General features: G+C 41.0%; 1 pseudogene; it reads right to left on the bottom strand.

Annotated features, from left to right (window-relative positions):
• Positions 1-3874: 3874 nt before the first annotated feature.
• Positions 3875-6484, bottom strand: LOC129015906 (ubiquitin-protein ligase E3A-like; annotated as a pseudogene).
• Positions 6485-6737: the final 253 nt, after the last annotated feature.

Consider the following 6737-nt stretch of genomic DNA (forward strand, 5'->3'; position numbering starts at 1 on the left):
ACCATTTTCTCAAGCTGATGATTTTAGGAGACTCAAGACACCTCCTGTGTGTCTTTTCGTACCTCTTCCACCTTCTCCAGTTGATGATTCTCTGAGCCTCAAGATACCTCTCGAGTGTCTTCTGGTACCTCTTCCACCTTCTCCAGTTGATGATATTTTCAGACCACAGACACGTCCCATCCACTGTCGCCTGGGACCTGGTCCGTTTTCTCAAGCTGATGATTTTCCAAGACTGAAGACACCCCCACCGAGTGTCTTTTCATACCTCTTCCACCTTCTCCAGTTGATGATTCTCTCAGCCTCAAGACACCTCCCGAGTGTCTTCTGGTACCTCTTCCACCTTCTCCAGTTGATGATTTTCTCAGACCACAGACACATCCCATCCACTGTCGCCTGCGACCTGGACCATTTTCTCAAGGTGATGATTTTCCGAGACTCAAGACCCCTCCCGAGTGTCTTTTCGTACATCTTCCACCTTCTCCAGTTGATGATTCTCTGAGCCTGAAGACACCTCCCGAGTGTCTTCTGGTACCTCTTCCACCTTCTCCAGTAGATGATATTCTGACACCACAGACACCTCCCATCGAGTGTCGCCTGGGACCTGGACCATTTTCTCAAGCTGATGATTTTCCAAGACTCAAGACACCTCCCGAGTGTCTTTTTGTACCTCTTCCACCTTCTCCAGATGATGATTTTCTGAGACTGCAGACACTTCCCTAGTGTGTTCTGGTACCTCTTCCACCTTTTCCAGTTTATGATTTTCTGAGACTAGAGACAGCTCCCAAGTGTGTTGTGGTACCTCTTCCACCTTCTCCAGTTGGTGATTTTCTGAGACTGCAGACACCACCCATCGTGTGTCACCTGGGACCTGTACCGTTTTCTCCAGCTGATGTTTTTCTCAGCCTCAAGACACCCCCTGAGTGTCTTCTGGTTCCTCTTCCACATTCTCCAGTTGATGATTTTCTGAGACTGCACACACCTCCCGAGTGTCTTCTGGTACCTGTTCCACCTTCTCCAGTTGATTATTTTGTGAGACCACAGACACCTCCCATCGAGTGTCACCTGGGACCTGGACCATTTTCTCAATCTAATTATTTTCTGAGACTAGAGACTCCTCCTGAGTGTCTTTTTATACCTCTTCCACCTTCTCCAGTTGATGATTTTCTGAGACCACAGACACCTCCGGTCGAGTGTCCACTGGGACGGCTACCTTTTTCTGCCGCTGATGATTTTCTCAGATGACAGACACTTTGCCTCGAGTGTCTTCTCTTTCCTCAACCATCTTCTCTAGCTGATGATTTTCTAAGACCACAGATGCCTCCCCTCCGCTGTCTTCTGGTAGCTTTTCCACCTTCTCCATTTGATAATTTTCTGAGACCACCTACACCTCCCATCTATTGTAGCCTGGGACCTGTACCATTTTCTCCAGCTGATGATTTTCTGGTACTGCAGACACCTCCCAAGTGTCTTCTGGTACCTCTTCCACCTTCTCCAGTTGATGATTTTCTGGGACCACAAACACCTCCTGTACAGTGTCCCCTGGGACCTCAAAGGTTTTCTCCAACTGTTGATTTTCTGATACCACACACACTTCCCCTCGAGTGTCTTTTGGTACCTCTTTCACCTTCTCCAGTTGATGATTTTCTCAGACCAGGGACACCTCCCATTGAGTGTCCCCTATGACCATGACGATTTTCTCCAGGTGATGATATTCTGAGACAACAGGCACTTCGCCTCAAGTGTCTTCTGGTCGCTCAACTACCTTCTCCAGCTGAGGATTTTCTAAGACCACAGACACCTCCCCTCCAGTGTCTTCTGGTACATCTTCCACCTTCTCCAGTTGATGTTTTTCTGAGACCACAGACACCTCCCATCGAGTGTCACCTGGGACCTGTACCATTTTTTTCGGTTGATGAATTTCTGAGAGTGCAGACACCTCCCGAGTGTCTTCTGGTACCTCTTCCACCTTCTCCAGTTGATGATTTTCTGAGAGCATAGACACCTCCCATCAACTGTCCCCTGGGACCACGATCATTTTCTCCAGCTGATGATTTTCTGAGATTGCAGACACCTCCTGAGCATCTTCTCATACCTTTTTCACCTTCTCCAGGTGATGATTTCCTGGGACCACAGACACCTCCTATCGAGTGTCGCCTAGGACCGGTACCATTTTCTCCAGCTGATGATTTTCTCAGACTCAAGACACTTCTCAAGTGTCTTTGGTTCCTCTTCCGCCTTCTCCAGTTGATGATTTTCTAAGACCACAGACATGTCCCCTCGAGTGTCTTCTGGCACCTCAACCACCATCTCCAGCGGATGATTTTCTGAAACCACAGACACCTGCAGTTGACTTTCCCTTTGGACCCCTACCATTTTCTCAAGCTGACGATTTTCTGGCATCACAGACACCTCCCCTCAAGTGTCTTCTGGTACCTTTTCTTCCTCTCTAGTTGATGATTTTTTGAGAGGACTGACATTTCCAGTCTCATGTCCCCTGGGACCTGTACCATTTTCTCTAGTTGATTATTTTCTCTCTATTTTGTTGTTGTTGTTTTTATTGTTTTGTTTTAGTTAAAATACATAATTCTTTTATTTCATAATGCAGTAAAAGAAATTATCATCACATGCACAGAAGACTAGGAAAAGGGAAACTACTTACTTCTGAAAATCCAGTAATGTAAACCTATTTGTACTTGTCCATAGTACATGAAAGTAATGTTTAACATGTTTTGAATTAAATTTTACCTGTGGGGCTATACAATGTAATTCTCAGGAGTAATAGTTTCATTCATTTCCAGGTTAGATTACTGTATGATTCATTAACACAAGGCACAGTAGCCATCTGGTCATTATGTTGCAACACTCATCACGTGCCTCTCTAAAATGGCTGATTTAACAAGATGATGGCAACACGAAGGGGAGACTTTGGATTGTCTATTGAAAATCTAGGCAATAAGTAATTAATAAAAACTCTATCTTAAGTGTACTTTCACATACTTTCTGTTTATAATAAACAACAAACTTCCTAACTTTGTTGCAATAGGCTTGACTACCATTTCATTTTGCCAAATGCACTTTCCCCAGTAAACTTAAAATAACAACAAGAACAAAAATCCTTGTCCTTTCATATACTAAGAAAGAGGACTGGCCACTGAAACAGTTCATTGCAAGACACGAAGACGACATACTGTGGCATGAGTTATTTTTAATTTGTTATGCTGTTACTAAAGTTCTGAGGGCTGCAGTTAAAACATTCCAATTTCTCCCTTCCGTCTTTATTGATTCTCAAGGTTTTGCACAGAAAACTCTTTGGGGGCTAGAACAGCAGTAATTGCATCACACTGTTTTACAGACTTCAAGTTTCAAAAGCAAATCTTTAAAAAATATATACACAGTTCCTGATTTGATTTAGATACAGGGACAAAAAAGTAGCACATGCTTGAAGGTTACATTGTCTACAAATTGTGGCAATATTTTCCTTGGGAGAGTAGTTCTCTTGGCATATATTTTTTAAATACTCAAAAGGCTCAACCTCAAGCAGTAATAAACTCAAGCAAAAGTGATTTTACTCTTAAAATAAATATTCAGAAAAACCTCTCTGTACATACAAGTGAAAAAATTCGTAACGCTTTCACACAAAAAATATTATAATAATAATAAAGGATTTGTTCATATATGTAGCTGAAATGTGCTGTTCCAATCCTCATGTCCCCAATAAAGAAGGGAGGCACAGACACAGGTGACTACTGTGGTTCTCTATCTTACAGCCTTTTTGTACTGGGACACTTATCTCCACCAAAAATTTATCCCCGTTTTTATATTTTTTAAAGGTTTTAAATTTTTTTCTTCCTTTTTTTTTTTTCATTTTGTTTTGTTTTACATCGTGCCAAATCCTTTGGCATATGTGATGGCCTTCAACAATCTCTCTTTAAGTTTTTCCTTCCTTGAATATTCCGGAAGTAAAAGCACATTAAAGCAAGTATGAGATGTAGGTAACCTTTCTTGTCTGGGCCATTTTTGGGTATAATCATCTTTAATTTTCCTAGTCCTCCCACAGGTGCTCTGTCTGTGCCCATTTTAAACTGCAAGAAGAGTCTTTTATGTTTGTCTGTAAATGAATTAACAATTTCCCAGAGCTTCCTAATCAGATCAGAGTCCCTGGTACAGACACCGTCATATTCTGTAGTTTCTTCTAGTGCTTGGAAATGTAGATTCCGGTCTCCACATATAAACAATTCAATTTCTTCTGTTCTGAGTAAGTACTTTAAGAGAGATTCACTGGTCACCATATGAAAACCTCTCCGAAAAGCCTTGAACTGTTTTTCTACTGATTTATTGAGAATGTAGTCAGAATAAAGATTAGCAAATTCCTTCCTGTTTTCATTTGTCATTGGAATTTTATCACCATTTTCCTTTGGTCATACGTCATTGGGTTACCAAAACTGTCTGTGATATCTGGAAAGTGCTCATCATGTCATCTTCCACATTCCCTTCATAATCCAATAAATCTTTAAAACTCTGCTATAGAACTGGGTGAGAGTCTCCCAAGTCATGAAAAGTTCCTTCTTTCCCCATTAGCTTCTTGTAGACAACCATGGGAAAATGTACATCCAGTATACAGTTATTGTAAATAGCCAGACCCAGTACTATGCCAATCAGAGTAAACTGACCCTCAGTTTCAAGAGAAGATGGATTAAACCAAAACAATTCTGTAGATTCATCATATGTGAACATACCAGTATATGGATTGAAGATTTCCTCCACAATCAGCTGAAAAAATTCTTTGGAAACACCTCCCTCATCAACTCCTTGTTCTCATTCAAATTCCACATACAACTGCTTCTTCCAGTCTGCAGGATTTTCCATCACGATCAGCTCTAGCCAGACAAGTGCATCATCTATGATAGGGTCACGTCTAACTTTGAATCTCAAATATGGATTCAACTGCTGTCCTTGAACTAAGCTGTAGAGAATACTGAGTCTTCATTCACTGTACATGTGAATTCTATTGTCATAATATAATCCCAAATTCTTTGTGACAGCATTCAATATAAAGGGACATGTCATAAAAGAACTTGTTCTCTGTTTCTACTTTGAAAAAAGTATAATCTTTATCCATTTATAGAACCTCATTCAGTGGTTAATTAATAAACTCTTCAAAAGGGATAAGTGGTTTTTGACAATCCAGGGTTTTAACACCAAGTTCAGTTTCCAGGGGGTCCACTCGAGGACCTTTCTTGTTTCTTCTTTCTTCTCCCAAAAGCTCCTGAAGTGTCAGCTCACTAGACTCAGGGATGGGCTCCTCATCATCTTCTTCACTGTGATTTGTGTCCACTTCCCCTCCCACTGCATTTGCATAGTAAACCATTTTCAAGCACTTCAAAGCAGCAACAATGGCATCATCATCATTCACTAGATTTCCACTGTTAAATTCATTGCTTATGACTTTGTAATAAGTTGCTGAAATGGCTCCATCATTCTCCGAATCTGGTCTGCATTGTATATAGACCACAGTCTGATCAGTTTTCCTTGGGCTGCAAGGGGTAGCCTGCTCATTGCTTTGCAAAATAATGGCAAAGCCATTTCCAGATATTCAGGACTGTGGAGATTTCTATTCTCCATTACAATAATGAACAAATTCAGATAATTAGCATCTGGAGAGTATTCGTTGTGATATGTCAAGTCACATTCCACGTTAGGTGACAAATATACAAGTGCATTGAGAAAGGCAGTTTCAATTTTTTCATTAGAGAGCAATCTGGTGTAGACCCTTCTAATGGCATCAATATCCCCAGACACATCATCAGGGCCTAATTTTTGCAAATTGTTGTCTCCCTGTGAGCTATCACCTATCCTTGAGGAAGATGCTTCTGAGTCTTCTTCCATAGCAGCAGCAGAACATGCAGCTTTTTCCTTTTCATCTTCATCCTTTTCTTCATCCTTTGCTTAAAGAGATTTCAGTTCTTCCTTGGTGTGTTGTTTAACTTTCCGGAAGCTCTGTACCAATGCCTCAGCACTAGAAAAAAACTCCTCCAATAACATGGATTAAAGGGGAATAATCCTCTCTTTCTCTACGCAATTCAAGAATTTCATATACCTTCTCTTCTGTTAAGTAAGTCACATCTTTAAAAGCAATTCTAGCGCCTTTCTTGTTCATTTTTATCTCAGAGCAGGAGTTGTTCGGGGCATCTTTCGAGTTCTCAAGGTAAGCTGAGATTGCTCCTTTCTTGGAGAGATGAGGACCACAGAGTTTTGCATTAATCTTATAAAGCTCGAAGGGTTTAATAACTGCTACATTATTATCCATACAAGGAAAAGTTGGACAGGAAGCATAAAACTCACTTGTGCAGGCCTCATTTCCACAGCCCTCAGTTAACTGGTAGTAGCATTCTATTTGATGCTTTGCAGCTGCTCGCTTCATTCATCTAGCTTCGATATTGTCAGAATGAGGTTCTCCTGGTGATCTTTTACAAACTGTGGCCATTTGGTGACATCGGGGTGATCACAGCTTTGATTAAAAACAGGTTGTCACACCAGTCTAGCTGCTACCTTGATCTGAGCGTAAGCTCAACAACTCATATTTCGCCAAACTTCTGAGGAGCTGGTGAATTCTAAAATCAGGCTCTTAGAGATTGTTAACATTACAGCTATCTGTATACATTTGTCAGTGCCTCTAGTTGTAAGCTGGTTGATGGTAGGGATCATCTCTTCCATATTTTAATTTTGATAATAATGCT

This window comes from Pongo pygmaeus, chromosome 18 (assembly GCF_028885625.2).
Source record: "Pongo pygmaeus isolate AG05252 chromosome 18, NHGRI_mPonPyg2-v2.0_pri, whole genome shotgun sequence".
Classification (NCBI taxonomy): domain Eukaryota; kingdom Metazoa; phylum Chordata; class Mammalia; order Primates; family Hominidae; genus Pongo; species Pongo pygmaeus.